The sequence below is a fragment of the Haemaphysalis longicornis genome, unplaced genomic scaffold (genome assembly GCF_048455015.1).
Source record: "Haemaphysalis longicornis isolate Haplotype H1 unplaced genomic scaffold, Haemaphysalis longicornis Haplotype H1 scaffold_8, whole genome shotgun sequence".
NCBI lineage: Eukaryota > Metazoa > Arthropoda > Arachnida > Ixodida > Ixodidae > Haemaphysalis > Haemaphysalis longicornis.
The window spans coordinates 78,888,070-78,909,452 of NW_027526445.1; the positions used below are offsets into that span (position 1 = coordinate 78,888,070).

At 48.6% G+C, this 21,383-nt stretch overlaps 1 long non-coding RNA gene across 3 annotated transcripts; it reads right to left on the bottom strand.

Moving 5' to 3' along the window:
* Window positions 1-3,118: 3,118 nt before the first annotated feature.
* On the bottom strand, window positions 3,119-19,389 carry LOC144149044 (uncharacterized). 3 transcript variants are annotated; one of them, XR_013318147.1, is made up of 4 exons: window positions 19,140-19,389; window positions 12,435-12,554; window positions 10,782-10,948; window positions 3,119-3,328 (listed from the first exon to the last, which is right to left on the bottom strand). It is a non-coding gene; the product is annotated as an uncharacterized LOC144149044 (long non-coding RNA). The 3 variants fall into 3 exon arrangements; XR_013318145.1 differs by lacking the exon at window positions 3,119-3,328 and having other exon boundaries at window positions 10,646-10,948; XR_013318146.1 differs by lacking the exon at window positions 3,119-3,328 and having other exon boundaries at window positions 10,646-10,948; window positions 12,395-12,554.
* Window positions 19,390-21,383: the final 1,994 nt, after the last annotated feature.

Genomic DNA, 21,383 nt, shown 5'->3' on the forward strand with positions numbered 1-21,383 from the left:
TAGCTTTTTATGAACAGACATGAGTGAGGCAAGCTCCGGATATGCGGGAAAAGCGCATGGCATTTGAGAGTCTGCGGTGACGCGGAGGGCGTTCATCCACTGCGTAGGCCTCGTCTAGTGATTTCTACGATTCCAAGCCGCCCTGGGAAGTTTATCTTAGACATTTGACAGCCGACAACATGGCAGAAGTGCGGTATGGCGATAACTGAGATATCGAGAATGCCCATCCAACAACGCCATCAGATGTCAAGCATGTTGTTTTACAGAACCAAAACCGAAACCGAAACTTGTATGATTGCTAACCTTGGGCATCGTCCAATCACGGTGCCCCCCCCCATCCTGACGTCACAGCCTTTAGTTGGTGCGGCCGCCGCAAACCGCGCATAGCAGTTTTTCTTCTTTCGCGCTTTGTAAAATAATTACCGATTTATCAACCGGATAAACGATGAATAGTGTGTTAATTTGAGCCAGTCTACACAGTGCAAGCAAAAACGGGAGCTTGACAAATTCACTTTAGTGTCCCTTTAAGCTAGCGGTCCCACTTTGCGATATGTAGAATGGCGCTTGGACATACTTCTCGCCTTCTACAACAGTTTTCGAATGATAGATATTACGAAAAAAGTTCAACCGGTGGTTTCGTCGGTGATCTTTCAGGTCCTGCCATTTCAGTTTACTTTTACTTTCTCTCATGCTAAGTTGAGCGTGCCAATTACCTAATATGAATCGCACTGACATATTCTGTATGTTTTCGAGCTTATCAACGAGCTCTTTGGTGTAGGGATCCACGAAAACACATGCGTTCTTCAAGATTGAGCGCACATGAGTGAAATACGGTGGTTCTTTTCAGTTAGATAGAGGTTCACTGAAATTTCGTCTCAGAAAGCCAAAAACATACGCAGCCGTAACTTTTATGGTGTGAACCTGCCTATTTAACCTCTAACCACTCCCTAAATAAACTCCTAGGCATATTTATATCCCTCGGCCGTTGTCACATCAGCATAATTTACGGTTACGTGTCCAATTGGAATGAAGGTTTTCTTGTAAAGGTGCCGTTACACACTGTTTAACATCCAAAAACTTTTATGAATCAGCACACCAGGATGTTATTAAATTCGAATAAAGCTGCAGGTATACGGAATCACGTTCATTCGCTATAGTCCGGTTAACTACACAGTACTTTTGAACAAAGCTATAGGGCCAATAGTAATAACAATGCAATAACTGATTCATTCAGTTCATAGGATGAAATGTACTACGCAGAAGGTGATATGCAACACCATCATTTGCTTTTTTGCAGTTCAAGAATATACAGTCAACCACTTTAAGCTTATCTATTGCAAGAGCCAAATCGTGCGTGAACTTAACAATCTGCGTTGAGCAAGAAAATCCTGACAAAATCCGTGTTTGCTAGGATGCTGGCGATTATGTTTACCCAAATGAGTCATATCCCAAGAGTAGCTAAGCTCACTTTCAAACATCGGAACTAAATTAACAGCTAGGCTTCGTCACTGACAAGGCTGTGTTGTTATCGCAAATTTAAAATAATTTTTTTCTAAATAGGCAGGCGTAAAATCCCCTTAATTAAGTAACATAGTGCAGGGCATGAAGTTGATCCTACCAATGCACGAGCGAGTCTCTTCTACGTTTATCACCAACAACATAGTGCAACATTGCTTGTCGCAGTTTAATTGTAAGCAGAATAACTTGCGCTTTTGCTCGCACTTGCCTTTCTTTGGTGGGGAGTCCTTGACATGGTGGCGGTTTAGCTCCTGTGTGGTGGCCGCTTGCTCGACGCCCTTGAAGGCCAGTTATTTTGGTGAACCATCTCCACCTCGGATCAGACATCTCTGGCGGGTCGATGTCTCCAATGCTCTCCATTTCTTGAGCGGGCGAATAGCCTCGAGCTGATGCGTCGACGAAGACGGCGGCAGAGGCGTGGTAGCGGCGATGACTGGCGAGGCTTAGCTCACCCATTGGTGTGGCACAGTCTTCTTGTGGCAATAAATGACATTTCGATGGCCTAAAAGGTTCTTTGCTAATGTCCAGTGAGTCCTTGCACCTTGCCCGTTCACCGAGAACACTCATTACTATTTGACAAACGATGTTTGTTCATTTAAAACGTAGAAACACGGAGCAGATGAAAAACGCGTCCCCGTCGTTCGGCTCCCTAACGGCTTGTTCTCCCCCCAGGAAAAAACCGGTCGGTGTCCTTCCAAACACGTCTGTGCATGAATTCTCGGCGCCCAGGCGCGAGCCGTTGTTCGGCTGTATGCCGTTTGCCGAAAAAATGACGTATAACCAGATACCTTACGTAGGCCGGTCTCCTCTTGAACACCGGTTGCCAAATATTCTGTGGCCATTCGCTTGCCGTAATTCGGCCGAGGACAGCTAACCGAATGAAAAACGTATATTCTGGGGCCGTAGGTCCGCCGGACACGCGGTTCACCGTTGAAACAACGAATGCACGGCAGCCGCGCTCCGGCCGGTCTCCTTTCGAACACCAACTGCCGCAAGAATACGCATATTCTGTGGCCGGTCGCTTGCCGTGCTTCGGCCGATTACCGCTTCCCGAAGAAAGAACGGATGCCCTAAGGCCGTACTTCGGCCGTTCTCTTTCTCAACATCGGCAGCCGTAAGAGAACTGAATATCTGGCAGCCGGTTAGCTGCCGTTGTGCGTCCGGACACGGGCGGACGGAAAAATGCCGAAGCGCTGGTTGCCGAATGTTGGCCGTTCAACGCATGATCAGTGGCTGCCAGAACCTGGATGCTGGCCGGACATGCCAGAAAGCGGCCATAGACGGGCCGGTCTTGGGGCACACTTTCTGTGCCGCCTGGGGAGTGCATTCATACAGATGACCAGGGCTAAAATCTTTATGACAGAACATAACTGCAAATCACACAAGGAAAACCAAAACATCTGTGCATTTAGATACTACAGCGAAACAAAAAATTGCATCAATAAGTCAATCATCAGGAATTGCACTACCTTGTACAGTAGCCTGTGCATTGTGCTGTTATGGCCATCGCTGGGTAGTCCCTAAATCATACTTCCAATAAATACACATGGTTTGCGATGATTTTAGATGCCCACCACACAACATTTTTTGGATACCCGTTACACACCACACTAACCATGCGTTGCATCCTGGCTGTCTTAATGGTCATGTTCGCCTTCTAACCAGTGGCATTGGATGCCTGCTGCTCTTTTCACTGTTGCCCAGTATTGGCATTTTATTGCGGCCATTCCCATTCCATCCTCTTCTGTGTGGCTAAGGTGTTGTGCTGCTGGGCCCAAGGACATTGCAGGTTCGATTCCCAGCCACTTTTCTGGCAGAGGCGAAAAGGAAAAACGCCCGTGTCTGCGAGATTTCGGCGCACGTTAAAGATCCCCCCTCCCTTCTTGCCCCAGGTGGACAAAATTAATCCGGAGCCTTCCACTACGGCGTGCCTCACCCACCTATTTCCCACACAATAAGGGAAACTGCTATACATTGTTGTCTCAGCCAAACTGATGCACACGGCTTGCTGGAAAATGCCTATTCGAATGGCACAACTGACTGGCTCAGATTTGCTAGAGCTGCGCAGACAGCTACAATTTTGTCTAGCTGGGTGAGCCTCTCGTTGTGCTTCACAGTCAGAAGATCAATTGGAATAGTGCTTGACAGGATTCAGTATCATCCTCTAACTAGCCCAATCACCCGTTCTACATGAATGCGGACATTAGCCAATTTTCGAGTTTTTTGGACGTCCCAAGCCGATAACTGCGATTTCCCCCTTGTGAAAGCCGGCATTTCTAGCTTGGCTGAGTGGATGCCAACAGCATCACCTATTGTGAATCCTCTGTCAGCTAACACTGTGTCACCTGGTACAAGGTTATTTAAGATGCCGCAAAACTCGGTAAGGCGCTTGTCGCTGGTCCGACCACCCCAACCCTCGGAAATGAAAGTGACTGCACCTCGTGCTTTGCAGCGCAACGCCTTAGCCACTGAGACACCGCGGCGGGTTATATTTGCAGCATTGGTAAAACCATTTTGAAATACTGCAACTTGCCAAGGAATTTAGTCCGGTCAGTTTTACCATGCAATCTGATTATACTCACATTTTTTGCAGTTTGTTTTAGTTGTAAATTAAGTGTATCAAGTCATTTTTTTTGCGTGTTTGCCATTCAGCAGAAGACTGCACTTACTGGGCACGTCTGGTATTGATGGTCATTTGTACTCAACACATCCTGTATTTACAGATTTCTTTTCTGACTCCAACAACTGCATCGGTGAAGCAATTTTGTAAGCCTGCAGCTCGTCGTCTTGTTCAGTTGTTATTAACGTGCTATGTTAGAGAAATCACATCAATCTCCATTATCTTTTTAGTTTAAGAGTGTGGCATTACTTTGTGTATTTACCAGAAAACTATTACCTGTCTGTATAATGCCTTTAAATCCCCATTTCTTTGAACTGTTTCAACACTTTTCCTTGTATGATACTGTCCAGTTGCTGTGATTTTTTTAACACAAGGAAAATGCAAATATCATTTTAAGCAGTGACATCACAAATGACATACTGTGTGCTGAATAAACTTTTTCTGTTGCCTACTAACAGCTTTGCAGGCTTTGCTTAAAGACCTAAAAAAATAGGTAGCAGATAGTGAATTTTCACTATTGTAAACGCGATACCCACGACTCTGCTGGGAAAAACTCGTCATTGTGTACATAGAAGGGAACTTAGTATCTGGCACACAGCATCACTGAAAAGCAATTTACATGCCCATCATAGCTAAAACATGCTAAAATTCATACTCACTGCTACATTGTAATTTTTTTTATTCTAAGCATCCCCTTTTATTCATGCCCCTTGCACTTGCGATAGATGCACTTAAGGTTGATGCACAAAGATTTCGAGTATTTAACATTCAATACACATTTTATTAAAATGGGGTAGGAACTAAGAATTGAGCAAATGGGGCAGTAAAAATTGGAACAATTCATATGGTGAAAGGTGTTGGAGGGCCAGAGACAGATGTGATGATAGTTCCAGGGTGCTTACTGCTCCTACCCTTGTTCTACTCTCCCCAAGTAGGAGCTGTGCAGTACGGTCTCCCACTGCTATTAACACTGCAACTTGGTGTGGCTGTGTGAGGACGCTGACATAGCATGTGTGCTAGGCCTGCTCCTTCCTGGCACCTGTGGCACTCTGCAGGGGGGGTGGGGGGACAGCTACTGTTACCTGTCCTGGGTAACAGTAGCTGTAGACAATTAAGCTCCGACACGAATTTGTCTGGAGGTGTCTCCAAACCACAGATTCCTGGGAGGGATACAGGCTCAGGTCAGCTGACAGTGGTTGGGGATATCCGTGTAGGACACTACTCTGTTCCTGCCTGACAGTGAGATGAAGCCACCGTCCAGATTGACGTGCGCTAGGTCGGTGAAGCCGCAAGCGGCGTTGTGTGCGGATTCACTCCTGGCCATGCCAAAGAGGGTAGCGGTCCAGATTAAATCCAGAATTAGCGGTCCAGAACTTGCCGGTTCGTTTTTCGGGGTCGAAGCCAAAAGTTAGAGGTATGGACACCTCTTCGGAGATCTGCCCTCGGGAGAAATTTAGGATTGCAGACTTGGAGGTTTTAATTAACAGCGATGCTGTTGAGCAAATCATTTCTGTATGGTGTCCGCAGCTTTTAAAATACTACGAAAATGCACACCATTCATGCTCGCGTGGTTGATACGTCTGCATAGTTTGTCGCGGATAGTGGATAGGCCACAGATAGTTGGCATGGCCGAGGAAAGGAAGAGGCCGGTGTGCTTCGACAGGCTCGGCGTGCAAAGCATCTGCTAGAGACGATAAGTCATGCTTACAGGGCGGCACAAGAAAACGTCGACCAAAACGACGAGGTCACTCTGGCGTTGCTCAACGTAAGGTAATGAAATGCCATCCCACCGACGTCAACCACGGCACCACGACAATAAAACTCAACTTTGTGTCCGTCAATGATGAAGTCTTGCACGTGAGCACAAGTTTCCCTGATTTTTTTTACTGTTCTGATTTTTGTGAAGGCCCCATTGCCAGTGCAATGGCTGCTGCTTCATACACCACTGGGGTATGAAGCGGGCCAGAGGCAATGGAGTTTCCCTGGTTATTGACTACAGCAACTAATATTACGTCGAGACGAAAATAGTTGGCTGCGTCCCTGTAAACCACGTCTTCACATTTAGCTTAGCGTTTGCGCAGAGCTTGCGCCCTGGCCTATCGTCGCTCGTCGTTGTAATTGGGGTGCGTTTCACGAGAAGAGGGGGAGTGAGGATGCAATCTCCGCGTTGTTGGAATAGCTACTTGTAAAGTCGTGCTGCAAGGAAGGTTAATGTCCAATGTGCTTAAAATGCGACTCCTTGTTTGGCTGTTAGCTAAAGCTCATGCTGCCTTAACCTTGGTAGAAAGTGTACGTCTGAAACTGATCATGGTATGCAGAAAAAGAGTTTTCCTCCATGTTCAAGAACCTTTCCCATGCATGGAATGAGAGATAATGGCTGGAGAATTTCAATCGTAAGCTTTTTTTCACGTTTAGGGATTAAAATATTTTTAGCTCTTTTCCACTGTTTCAGAATGTGGCCTCTATCCCAACACATATTGAGGTAATGAGTGAGGGCTTCCAAAAAGTCATAACCTAGATTACAAGCATTTGTTCCTGATGTCGTTTTGCCTAAAAGCACATTTTGTTTTGTGCAAAGGGCCGTAATGGCAGCCGCGTACCTTGCCCGAAGTAATGTTGAGGAGGGCATTATTCCGGCTCGAGTAGGGGCAGTACCTTGGCAGCACAGCTTGCAATCAGAAGATCCTGAATAACCTTCAGTAGTTCTTTGTCCGTGCTACCAAACTGAAAGGGAATGACACTTATGGCGAATTCCATTGGGAGAGCAGGAGCACTCAAAAGCACTCTGAAAGTGCTCTCTCCTGAGCAGGCGTTTTTCAGTGGTCGAACACAAGTAGGAGCACTGTCATCCAGTGGTAGTGCGAGACCACTTTCGGTGCTCTGAGAGCAGTTGGGAGCAGTTCGATCTGCTCCCGCTTGAAAAGTCGGAGTGAGCACAGTACGATACGAAGGAAGTCACATGACCTTTAACGTCATATCCTCCCCTTTGTGTGTGTGTGTGTGTGTGTGTGTGTGTGTGTGTTTTGCTCCCTTGTATCGGGGAGCGCGGCAGTATCCATCGTGCATTTGCAACTTTGTGAAATGGGCAGCGAGCCCTACGAGCATGCGAATGCTTCACACCGCCACACATGCTTTGCCCGGCTTTGCTCACACATGCTTTTCCGCAGAGATTGCTGGGATGCCTAAAGGCTGGAATACGTGGAGCGAACTTTCACGACAAAGTTCGCGCGGCGGGAAATCTCTGAGCTACCGTACTTATCCAATTCTAACGCGCCCCCGATTCTAACGCGCACCCCATTTTTCTGACAAAAAAGACCAAAAAACTTGCACCACCGTTTGTAACGCGCACGGAACTTTATAACCTAGACAAGCGAATGTGGGAGAAATGGGCGATTTATTCCCCAAAGTAATTTCGCTCATCTCACTCCTCGTCGCTTTCCGCTGACCAGAACATCTCGTTCTCGGTGCCACCAAGAGCCTTCGTGATGCCACACTTCTGAACGAACATTCAACCATGGTCGATGGGATCGTGGCTCACGCCTCGCACGCCCATCCCGCGAGCTTCTCCAGAGCCGCACGCTTCAGCCGACCGCTAGTTTTGAACGCGTGAGAGCCGCTGCTGCCATTGCTGTTATCAAGCGCGCAAGTGAAACAATTTGACGATTTGTGTAAACGCCGATAGAAAAGTCTAGGCGCATATGGTTCCTGCGTCCGAAAAATCGTTGCTAAAAGCTTTAGCGCCATCTTGACATGGTGATGGCGATGGGTGGGACGAAATTTCTGCTGTTTCGGTTTCGGTTTCGAATCCGATGCTAACGCGCATGTGATTTTTCGGCCTATTTTTCCAGAAAAAGGGCGCGTGTTAGAATCGGGTAATTACGGTACATGGAGCGACGACATGGCGCGCGCCGCCGCGCTGCCGATGGGCTGCTCTAAATTAAAGCCCCTCCGCCGCGGCCCTGCCCATAGGAGGGGCTTTACTCTCACTGAACTCTATGCCTAGAATCAACGGTGCTGTTCAGTAAACAGACCCAGTGAAGGAGCTTCCCACTTTGGTTGTACATCATTTAACGATTCTGCGTGGGGCGGGGGTGTTTCTTCTACTGAAATATTCGTTCTCAGTTCTCAAAAACGCTAAAGGCTGAAGAGAGAGAGAGAGAGAGAGAGAGAGAGAGAGAGAGAGAGAGAGAGAGAGAGAGAGAGAGAGAGAGAGAGAAACGAACGGCACCAGGGAGATTCGCATGAACGACTACAAGAACAAGTAGCCGGCAGTTTAACCTCTACTTCACCCCGAGAGATGGTGCATATGAGCAAAATAGCCTCTGTTACTGCTTTTTGTCGTATTTGAGACGCCCTCGTAGTGATACCACCGGTTCCTCACTCGCCAATCTTGCAGACAGGCCTCATATTGCTGCTACTGCAAGTAATGTAGCCGGATCGCCCTTATTTAACCTGATAAATGCTATCATGTATGCCCATACAGCCGGTCGGGACCGTGTTTTCCCGTCGTCGTTTTTTCCTCTCCCACCTGCTCTCCGGGTGCGTGCCGCACTCATGGCAGGTGCAGTGGCCCTGCTCCCGCGTGCCCCCAAGTGTTCTGTCACCTACTCCTCACTGCACGATGCCACTGCTCCTGTTCTCTCAATGGAATTCCTCATTAGGTTGCATCAATGTATGGCTTGGCTCTTACCGAGATCGATTAAGCATCAGACGACGTTTCTTGTCTTGGGTAGTTGCTTCTCACGGTGCAATCGCAAGCTCCATGCCAATTTTGTCGCAATAACTGAGTATTCTTGAATGTGTTGGTCAAGCCAATTCAGGCGACAAAACGCGTTGCAACTGACTTTGTTCTTGCGGAGTTGCTGTTGCAAACCACTCTTGGCCTCCCACATGTGGGGAAGCTGCAAGTCAACCTGGCATTGGTTCCCTGCTTCAAATGTATAAGTAGTTGCCTGCTCAGCATCTCGGCCCAGTTGATCCGCCTTTGCCTTGATGTTAGTTATTTCTCAAATATGTGGACCAATCACCGAGTGTGAGGAATCCCGCTGCACCACTCAGAGCCCTTGAAATGCATCTCAGTAAATGAGGATAAGCGGGCCTACCAGACCTTCGTTTGATGTTGCCGGGTGGTCGCTGCCGAGATTCTCTTATGTGTTGCGTAAAGTGGTCTTCCTTTACGTGTGTTCTGTAAAAGTGAGTTAAGGCTGCTCACACTGCTGCTCATCACTGCTCACACTACTTCCGGTGCAAGTGGGATGCGTATGGTCAGTGGTAAGGGTGAGGCCTTCTTGTTGGGCATCAAGCCAAAGGTTTTCGCTTTTTAATGGTGTCATGCTTGCAATCCCCACTTAGTGTGATGTGCATTAAAATCACCGACAATGAGTAATGTGTCGAAATGAAAAATTTCAAGAGTTTTCTAAAAAAGCTTGGTCAATTTGGAGGTGTTGCGAGAAGGGCTCCATACGTTTAGGAGAAACGTGCCGGTCAGCCATGTTTTGCATTTAGTAATTAATTCGATGCAACAATACTCGCATCCCGGCCGGCAAATTTCACTTCTTTTCACAGACGCAGAAGTTTTGATGCCTCCCAACGCTCCAAGTTCTACACCGTGTTTGCCATTTGAAAAGAAGTTCCACACTGATGAGTTCTACACTGTTTGTTGATTAGTACACACATACCCTGAAGTCACTGACCTAAGAACTGAAGCGCATGAAAAATTCCTTGCCGGCCTGACCCCTGACCCGACAGGCACAGTCAGCCCTGTGCGGCAGCAGCGGCTCACCATTGTTTGCATTGCTGGATGTAAACAAATCTTTCCTTTGCAGCTACGTCAGCTGACTCCTTTGCCATGATTGGCTATCCGGTTTTGCATTGCCGAGGCGCAACGAGGGGATTCAGTCCTAGAGCGATCTTGTCCTCCCTCGCAAAGCGAGAAAAAGCGATGCCTGGCTCATCACTTGCGACGTCACGCAATGTGCCAAGTCGCCAGTGGGAATGTGCCTTTAGACGATTGGTGAGCACTTTCGAACTGTCCGCTGACGGAGGCCAGACGCACGTGCAGTCGATTTTATGGGGCCTATTCCCCTTCACGCAGCGTCCTCAAAGAACCGGTGATGCAAATTTTGAGACCGGTGATTTCAGCACCAATCTTATCCTCAAATTGCACTAACATGGCTTTGAATGTCGCACGAGAGTTTCCATGATTTGTTCTCCAAAATTTTGAAGCACACCTTCCGTAACGTACTAATCATCCGACCCCGAAGCAAGGAGGGATTGCCAAGGCCAACTTTCTTGTCCCAGTGTTTTAACTGAGTAGAGCCAGATGGAGAATTGTCCATTGCATCTGCGGACCCAATTTCTGAGGACCCCAAGGTCGGTAACCTGCTGTGGCTGGAGTCAACGATGGCCTGAGATGTTGGTCTGACGTTTTGGAAGAGGCGGGGTTCACAGTGGTGTCGACTCCCTTAAGTTCAGTTACGACTGCTTTTAGAACTTTTTTTCCAACGATAATGGACTCAAGCATGTGATGGATTTTGTTAATTTCTGAGCATGAATCGGAATGTCTGCCGTGAGTGTATTGACTCTGGGGGACCATGTGTCTCTGAGTGTGTTTGCCGTGGGAGACCGTAGCTGCCCAGCTCACCTTGTTGTTTAGGTTGATTCTGTTGGCATGGATATGGCCGCCAGTTCTCGATGGTTTTGGCCCTCAGTGCTCGACAGCCGACGACGCAACGTCCAGCGCACACAATCCCAGCTCCGGGTGGAGTTGTCTTTGGTCGCCGGTCCACAGCTCGCATTCCCTTGGCTTTGCTGCAACCAAGGAAAGGAGCCCAAATGGTCACTCTCCCCAGTTGAGGCCCTAAAGAATATTTTACTGCTCCTTTCTATTGTCCTCGTCCTTCACGAATAGTCACAATCTGCGCATAGAGTGTAAATCCCGAAGTGCTAGGACTTGATTTTAATGAAGCCTGTCGCGTGCTTAAGCTCCCAATCAGAGGTCAAGAAAAAAACGTTCAATGCATTACTGACCGCTAATCGCTAAAACGCTTCAAGAAGGCCGAAGCCACATGTAGCCAAAGCAACAAGCACGAAATGAACATCGTACTGTTAAACTATGCCGTACAGCCAGTGTCTTCTTGGCAGGAGACACTTATTCACGTGGCAGCATGTAATGCCTTTCAGCTGCTGCTTGCATCAATCTAGAGTTTTGCTCCCGTGAGTACACCCCATTGTTTTTCTCAACAGCTGCGTAGTTTAATTTGACCCAATGCAAGTGCAGTTACTAATACGCATGCAGTGCACTGGCCTTGAATGCAGGATCACACATGCTTGGTGCATTGCTACCGTGGTATGCTGCACGTATCAACTCGACTCAACAGTGTGTCACCTGACAACCTCCAAATGTACACCTGAAACACCTCCTTTAGTTCTTTCCAGGGTGCTCATTCTTCACAGTCCATAAACTGTTGGTACAGCCAGAAATACTTTTAGGGGTTGGGGGTGTATGGAGGTATGGGAGAATGGAAGGAGCCTTGCCAAAATGAATGCTAGCACTTGCTTATGTGCGGCATAGTAAAATGTTGGGGGGAGGGGGTTCAAAACCCCTCCGCGCTGTACCTGGAGAATCCTATCGGCCATCTGGGAGGCCATCACTGATGTGTTGCTGGGGCATTCTTGGCTCGTTTCTCTCTCACAAAGGTGAGCACATGGCGGAGTTTTTTGTGCACTTGACAGCACCTGAGGATTCACAAGGATTGTCAGCTGCTGATAATGGCTGAGCTGTTGGGTTGACCTTTTTTCTGTGCAGCTTAGCAAAGGGGTCAGCCTCGCGTAGGATGTTTACTAGCACTGATGAGAGGCTGAAAGTTGGGACATAAAGAGTAGTCAGGCAGTGGATGTTCACACGTATTTAAAGAATTGGCCATAATATGGCTTATGTGAAGACTATGACATGCTTTTCATCACTATCAGAAGTGGGGTAGGTCCAGCCCCTTTAAGGGACCATGGCACACCATCTTGCATTCGGGACAGACGCAAACACCCACACATCAAAACGTTCGACAAGTACTCCTGTAATGATGCCAGCATTTACGGAGGTGAAGGATAAAAAAATCTAAAATGAAGTTTGCCTTGGAGGTGGAGTGTCTCTTTGGCACTGCACATTTTTATACGTTTCAAAACGAAAATGCATAATCAACATTAAAAAAAAGTTGTACAACTGAAACTGAAAAGCAACACAGGCTGCATAAACTTTACCTTCTTAAGAGAAGCAAAAATAGGCCAGAAACATGCATACGCTATGCCAAGTTTTTTCTGCAGCCTTGTGTGCCTAGTGGTGGCTGGATGGCTTTTTGTTGACTTCGCCGGACTGGGGGAGTGGCTGTTGAGAGCCAGTGGTTGATCTCATGCTTCAGACCTGCAAGAGGGAGTAGTAACATGTGAACTTAAACATGCTGCGATGTACAGTTTTACAACAGTCAGTTCACCAGTGACCACATAAAGTTGAAAACGTCTTGTGCTTGCTTTGTAGAAGGTTTGTACGAACACTTTGATTGACTATGAGGTTTAACACGCTGACACTACACAGGCGATGGGGCACACCGTAGTGAGGGACTAAGGTTAATTTTGACCACTTGGGGATGTTTTAACGTGTGCCAAAATCTCGAACATGGGCATTTCTGCTTTTCGCCTCCATTAGAAAAGCGGCAACTGTGGCCAGTTGCCGCTTTTCAAATATGAAGTCTGGACTAGAAGGTATGCAGGCAACGTTTAACAAATATACATATGTGCAGACGCAAGGATGGTGAGAACAGAGCCTGCAAGCATGTGAATAGTCTGCTTGCCGGTTGGGAAGGTTGGTTGCTTAAAAAAAGAATGGTGCATAAATAACCTGTTAGATACCATGTGTGCCCAAGGCAATGCTTAAAAATCAACTCGCCATTCCATGTAATAAATGCAGCTATGTAGTAAAACCACAGAGGGGGAGGAAGGAATAACCGGGTGTTTTAAGGTGCACAGTACAAATAAGCGCAGTTAAAAGGAACGAGCCAAAGATGGAACTAGCGTTACTCCGCTTTGTTCACTAATTAAAACGCCAATTTTTTTTCATTCCTCAAATTACGGTACTTCCTGTCTCGTCGGCTGACGAGTGACGATGAAAGCGACCACACCGACCGGTTGCTGGAACTCAAGTGCCTTTATTAAGCGAAGAGAAATAAACCCCCCCGGTCCCCGATGGCGCGGCGGCACAGGCGTGGAACACGATAGCGCACGCGTCACACATCCCGCGGGTTTGATCCGCGGAGCTTTCAACCGTCACTGCTGGTGTTTCGTCTGTGCTTGAATAACTGTCAGACGCAAGGCCATCAGGCATGCCTGCACCGTTGAACAGCACCAAATGCCGACGGTTGCGCTGAATGATGCATGTCGGTGTTTCCACCACATATGAGCGTGGTCTTCTTGCTGGGCTGAGCACCTTTGCTGCGCGTGACATATCCTGCACCCACACATCCTCCCCGTCAGCGAGTGGGCGGAGTTGGTGGGCGGCGTGACGACGGTTGAAGTCTTGACTTTGTTTTGTTTGGTTAGCTTTATCCTTAGCTGCAACTTCGTCGTGTGGTGGCCACTCCGGTTGCAGGGTGTCTGGCATCTTCGGCACTGTCGTTTGCAGACGTCGGCCCATTAGGAGCTGCGACGGGCTGTATCCGCTCGCTCCTGGCATGTCGCGGTACACCAGAAGCGTCATGTGTGGGTCCTTGGTTTTTGTGAAAAGATCCTTCATGGTCCGCACCATGTGTTCTGCCTCGCCGTTTGACTGTGGGTAGCCCGGGCTGCTCGTGATGTGATGAAATCCGTAGGTCTGCTCTAACTCGGCGAACACCCGTGACGAAAATTGCGGGCAGTTGTCGGACACGAACACATCAGGTATTCCATGTCGCGCGAACGTGCTCTTGACAGCCGCAATGACAGCTGTGGCGGTGGTCGACGACAAGCTGATTACTTCCGGAAAACGAGAGTAGTAGTCCACCACGATTATGTAGTGAGTTCCATGAAGTTCAAACAAGTCGGCGCCTATACGCTGCCATGGCCGATTTGGAGTCGGTGTTGCGATTAGTGGCTCCGAACGCTGAACTCTCGTCTGAGCGCATTTCTCACAGGATGTTACGAGCTGCTCAATTTCGCTGTTAAGGGTAGGCCACCATACTGCGTCCCTTGCCCTTGCCTTGCACCGTCCAATGCCCTGGTGGCCTTCGTGGATTTGCTGAAGTACCTCACGGCGCATCAGGCTTGGAATATTGATGCGGCGATCTTTGAGCAAGAAGCCATCGCACACTGTGATGTTGCCTCTTTTCTTCCAGTACTCCCTTAGATGAACTGGAACCTTTTAGACGTTTTCTGGCCATCCTTTCTCACAGAAGCAGTGTAGCCCAGAACAGATGCAGTCTTCCGCTTGGTGCTTGCGTAAGGCATCCATGCGGGAGGACATGAGGTTGGCAGCTGCTGTAACGACTTCCCCGATGAATAACTCGATGGAGTCTGTCTGCCATTGACTTCTCTCAGGATCGTGTCCCTGAATAGGAGCCCTTGACAGCGTGTCGGCCGTGGCAATCAGCTTGCCAGGGACGTAGAGAACAGTGAACTGATAGCGCATAAGACGGATTCGCAAGCGCTGGATTCCGGGCGGAATCATGTCGAGTTCTGCTGATCCCAGGAGCGTGACTAAAGGACGATGATCCGTTTCGACTTGAAATGCGATGCCCCTCAGAAACTGGTCGAACCTCTTGACAGCCCACGTCACAGCCAAAGCTGCTTTTTCTGTTTGACTGTAGCGGCTTTCAGTGTCCGTTAGGGATCGTGAGGCGTAAGCAACCGCTCGTCGTTCTCCCAATGGTTGATCTTGAAGCAATACAGCTCCGAGATCGTATGAGCTTGCGTCAGCTGACACAACCGTGGGGTACGATGGGTCATATTTAGCCATGCAGACCTCTGAACTGAGCAAGCTTTTGAGCTTGTCGAAAGCAGCTTGCTGGCACGGTCCCCAAAGCCATGAGTTTCTCTTTTGAAGCAATGCCCTGATCGGTGCTGTGATGTCGGAAAGATGAGGAATGAAGCGGCCCACATGGTTCACCATTCCCAGCAGTCTTCGGACACCGCTGACATCCGATGGGGTTGGTAGCTTGGCCAAGGCCTCGACCTTTTCTGGATCGGGACTGATTCCTTGTGCGCTAACCACGACTACAAGAAACTTGGTTTGCAGAGAACGTGCATTTCTTGCGGTTCAGCTTGATTCCCGCTTCTTCCAAGCGCTATAACACCTGCTTGAGACGTTGGTCATGCTCTTGCTGCGGTGCTCCGAAGACAAGAATGTCGTCAATCATGCTCACAACTCCTTCGAGGCCTTCCAGAATTCTGCTCATCTGTCGCTCAAAATATTCTGGCGCTGAGCAGATTCCAAAAGGTAGCCTTTGGAAACAGAATCTTCTCATTGGTGTTATGAACGTAGTGAGTTCTTGACTTTCTTCTGAAAGCTTCACCTGGTGAAAGCTAGCGGTAGCATCGAGCTTAGAGAATACCTTTGCTGATCCGAGGCGTCCCAGGATGTTCTCGACTGAGGGTAGTATGTGACGCTCTCGAAGCACGACTTTGTTGAGTCGGGTGAGGTCAACGCATATTCGGTAGCCTCCTCCTGCTTTTGAAACAGCCACCATACCGGAACACCATGGTGGGGGCCGGTCCACCCTTTGGATGACTCCCTGGGATTCGAGCTTGGTGAGCTCCTCTCGAACTGGTTTGTGAAGCGGAATCGGTACTCTTCTCGGCACGCTGAGTGAGAACGGTTTGGCGCCTGGTTGGAGACGTATCACGTCTTCGTCTTGCAGCTCGCCCAAGCCATCGAAGAGACTGTCCTTCAAAGTGGCGGTAGAATCCGTTACACTGTCCACGAACCGTATAACTCCGAGAGCCTGTATCGCAGGGAATCCAAGAAGCGGCGGGTCTTGCGAAGGCACAACATACACTGTTTGCACTGTAGACCTGCCTTTCCAGCTCAGTTTCGCTTGGAATGTTCCGAGAACGGTGAGGGAGTAATTTCCTGGGCCCGTAAGCTCACCTTCTGGTTTTTGCAGCTGTTTCGGTATGCCTGGAAACGAGTCCGGTACCACTGTCACCTCCGCACCCGAGTCGACCTTGAAGTTAGCGTAGTCCGTTGACGGCCACTTTTACGAACTTGGCTCTGGTGATGGCTGCTACGGAGTGCAGTTAGAGAGCTCCCATGTTCTTCTTGCTTTTCTTTTCGCAGACTGCTTCGAAGTGTCCAATCCGATTACACCCTTTGCACTTGGCCTGCCTAGCTGGGCAATCTGCTCGAGGATGCGTTGGTCGACCGCAGTATCTGCAGCTCGTGGTAGCGTCGCTTGTGTTGGACTTCGTAACACGCTTGCCGGAGCTCCCTTGAGAATTCGAGCCATGTCGCGGCTTTTGCAAGCGCTTTTGAACTTTGGCCTCGGCCACAACGTGAGCAGGGTTCGGCTCTTTTTGGAACACTGCTGCACGGGCTTTCACGGCATCTTCGTTGATGCGAGCCTGTAGTCTTGCTTCTTCAAGGGTAAGCTTTTGTGTTCGGCACAGTTTGTCCACAAGGTTAGAGTCCCGGAGACCCACGACGAACCTGTCTCGAAGGAGTCGTTCTTCCACTTCCGCTGAGGCGTAGTTGCACTTTTTGACAAGTGTACGCAGCGCAGTGTAGAACTCGTCTACGGTCTCGCCTTCGCCCTGGGTTCGACGGTGGAAGCGGACACTTTCGTAGACCTCGTTGACCGGGTGGATGAAGTGATCGGTGAACTTCTAGCGAGCTCCAGTCTTCGCTGGACAGTGCTAGAGTGTCGAGAACGCGGCAGGCGTCTTGGGAGCCCATGTCGTAAAGAAGCGTTCTGACCCGTACTTCTCCCTGCGCTCGGTAGAGCCCAGATGCATAGCAATAGTCGTCGAACTGGTAGACCCATTCTTTCCAAGAACTTGGGTTCCCAAAATCGAATTTCGGTGGCGGTTGAAGCCCGGTGCCGCTGAACTGGATAGAAGGATCTCCATCCGCCATAGCGTGTTTTGCAGGCTACGCACCTTAGAATGATTGCTATTAATAATTGATCGATGTGTGGCTAACTTTATCCCACTTCTGACACCATGTCTCGTCGGCTGACGAGCGACGATGAAAGTGACCACACCGACCGGTTGCTGGAACTCAAGTGCCTTATTAAGCGAAGAAATATTAACCCCCCCGGTCCCCGATGGCGCGGCGGCGCAAGCGTGGAACACGATAGCTCACGCGTCACACATCCGGCGGGTCCGGTAACGCGAACCGCCGCCCGAGCGAGCGTGAGAAACGCACCTTCAGCGCGCCGTGACAAGCGCGTCCACTACACTTCCGAAATCTGGGTTCTAGTAATTTTTCTGCGTCAAGACTTGCGCATTGAATCTACACGGCACCAGTGGAACGGGTTGGTCACTGCAACAGCAGATTTTCTCTGGAATTGGAGTCTGAAGAAAATCTCAGTGATATCAGTGATTGTCAGTGTCAGTGATTGAGCGCGCCTGTTTTTATCACTCGTACGAACAACCGACAAGGCATCCAGCGTGCGACCGCGACTGGTGACTGCGAAGCTGATGGTGGCGCATTGCTGCCTGCCTAAGTTTTCATTCCAAATTATTTGAAAACACGCTGGCACACGGGGGCGTGCACGAGTAGGTAGAGCAATAAAAACGTTAGAGTCCACGTGTGCGTGCGACTGCGTCGCGATAAGTCACGCGTATGCTCGCGGAAAAGCGATCGCCCGAAGGAATATGCAGAAAATGTTGCCGTACGGAAGCCAAACTCGAGGGATTAAGAATGCAGTATAAAAGTTCTATACATCTTCCGGTTTCCTTTTCCTGTGTCTGCATGTTGAAAGCGCCTTTATTTGACAAAATAAGGCTGAGTGGGAGGAGAGATGTGAAACGTTTAAAGGTCACACTGCAAAAGAATGTGTCTTAAGAGTTTCGTAAACACTATGGATTAGCTGCTTTACATCAGAAGCGTTTCTTACCATCACGTTTAGCCCCGACGACTTTCTTGCACAGCTTAACAGCCATGCGTAAAAGCCAACTTTAACAGCTCGAGGCAAGGTGTACGAACACATACGAGCTAAAAGCACAGGTGCGCGTTCCCCGTTTGTACTCAGGAGTTCCTGTAGAACGTGCTTTAGTTAACGGCTGCGTAGTCAATTAAAACTGGTATTTTGTGCGCCGCCGAAACCACATCGCGCTAAGAGGCACGGGGCAGCGTATTAGACATCTCACTCAGGGATCTCAGAATCTTATTAGGGCGAATAAAGCCGCCGTGGGATATTATTTAGAGAGTTGGCGATACCCAGGAATAGACAGCTTGAGGCTACTATAGATATATACTTGATTACACAAAACTCAAAAGTAAAATAAAAAAATGATCGACGCGGGCGGCCCGACACAACATACGATATGTTGATCAACACCGTATGTTATGCTCCGGCTGCCCGCGTAATTTCTGTTCCTGCCTCGATTAAATGCTCAAACGTTTCGTAAACGGCCCTGTGGGCAGCCATAATCTATTTCACGCCCATGACTACAGCGCAAACTTTGCTGTGGCCGAAACCAGGTACGCAGGTACTTTGCCGTTCGTACGAAGGTCGCGTCAGCCCCTCAGCCCGCCACCAAGCAAGCTCGGGGGCTCGGGAGTGTTTCTGACAAAGCCTCGTAGATGGCGCTGTATGGGTAGTGCGTATAGCAATTTCCGGTGGGGCTCCACTACGTAGTACATATAGCATCGTCCTATGTTCAAAGGGCGCTTGCGATCCGTCAGCGCTCGGGTTACAGCACGGCTCGGGAAGCGGCCTCGCATTCGCTACCATCGCTAACTCGGCGTACGCGTGAAACAGCTCTCCAAAGAAATTATTCGGCTTTTGTAATCAACCATGTATTAGAGGGAACTTACCAGACAAAGTCGTGGATACGGTGCGGGTGCACTTGCGTCGGCATCCACGGCGGCAGCCAACAGCAGTGTCGGACTTTTGCGCGCCGTTCCGGCCGTTCGCTGCCGCGGTTTCATCCTCCGGTGATGCGAAGTTATCGATGGCAGGTAGAGCGCCACCACGTAATGTGAATGCGATTAATAATATATCTCTTGACGCCACTACCGATAATTGGGTTGAAACGCGGCAGACGACAAACGGGACACCGGTGTTTTTTTTTCTCGAGATGTGGGCGCACAGCGCATGCGCTGGCACAGTGGCCACAGACATGGCGGCTTTCAGTGTGGCCAAGCGAAGAAAATCGCCTGCTAAACTTTTGAATGAATACCGTCTATAGCAGCTCCCACTGACTTAATTATTATTTTATATTTTTCACATTCATTCTTTACAATCCTAAAGGTAATAAAAGCGCAGCCGGGCTGTATCGTGGATTTTCATAACGACGACAATCTTTAGGGCTACCTAGCGTGGAAGTGTTGTTTTGTGTGTGGGCATGGGAACATCGCCAGAATGAAGCTGACAAACTTCTTCGACTTCTTCGTATTTCAGTTCTTCGCCTTGTTCAGCGCATGCGCCAACGGGGTTCCTTATCTTCGTTCCTGCGGTATCCTATCTTGTGCAAACACGAGGTCGTTCAAGCCAGGAACCTCACACGCCCCATCGCCCCTTCGGAAGCCACACTGCCGCATGTCCTGGTGTTTCTGATTCAACGACGCCCCGCATCGTCATCGACGTCAACGCAACTGCGCTTTATAATGGCTGAACATCGTCCACAGGGGCTTAGTGGGCACGGGAACATCGCCAGAATGAAGCTGACGAACTTGTTCGACTTCTGCGTATTTGAGTTGAGTTACGCACATTCAAAAAGCTCAGATGGCTTCTTTCTTGTTGTGTTCCCATGCCCACAACTGCTCTTGAAAACTGTCCATGAGTGTATGAGCGTTTTTAAAGTGCTGTTGTCAGAAGACGTTGAACTAAATCCAGTGCCTCCTACAACATGCAACAACTCGCAGACCCAAACCGCAGACAGGGAGGAGATACCAGGAAATTACGATAGCGAGGCTGTAATGGCAATACTTTGGGACTTAAACGAACGCTCTCCGAAAATTGAAGAAGGTCAACTCCGCATCCTGAATTCGATTGAAAGCCTCAGCGTTACCCTGGAAAAAAACTAAATGAAAAAGGTTTTAGCATATCTGAACGCCTTGTCAGTGTTGAAACTGAGGTCGAATTTCTGGAATCACTTCGTGATTACGTGGCCTTAGAAAATGACAAAACTGGAAGTATAATAAAAGAAAACGGAACCATCCGAGCCCACTTGAGCGATCTTGAGGATAGAACTCGCAGTGATATTCTTCTTTTTTTAACTTTGCTGACTCACCAAACGAGAAATGGGAACAATCAGAAGAAAAGGTTTCGAACGTTTTTCTCGGGAAAATGGCGTTAGCCATTTTGGGCGTGGATATTGCACGTACTCATAGGATAGGCGCAGCAAACGTGGGAAAAACAAGGCCTATATTTGTGAAGCTTTCCTATTTCAAAACTAAAGAAAAGGTTGTGCATGCCGTATCGGAACTTAAGAAATCAGACATATTCGTCAGTGAAGATTTTTTATTATCTACCAGGCATGCACGTAGGAAACTGGTCGTATTCGCAAAACTAACCGCGCCGGACGAACAGTTCAGCCTTCGTTACAATAAACTCATCCTCAAAAGAAATGTTACATGTATTGTCCGGTGACTGATGCTACTTATGAACAAACAAAGTCAAAACCCGTAACTAACTCTTCGTCGCATCAATTCCAATCAAAAACTGTTACTGGCCCACATGACGCTGGCCTTTCATCGTCGCCATAGGTATCCGGGCGTGGTCACTGCTTCGCTCAGGCATGCGATAATATATCAATTCTTTTTACTAATATACGCAGTCTCGTCCGCAAAAGTGATTCCATGTGTAGCGCCGCCGATACTACGGCAGCTTATATAATAGTTCTAACTGAAACATGGCTCAACGACTCTGTGCATAATCATGAAATCTTTTCTTCACAAAACACCTACCGCATATTCAACCATGACCGGTCATCAAGGCGCGGTGGTGGCGTTTTGATTGCTGTAGCAGATGGGCTACCTTGTTTTCAAGTTAATATTGTGAGTACTCTAGAGTTGATTTGCGTTGAAATAACAGTTAAATTCAGGAAGCTTATCTTC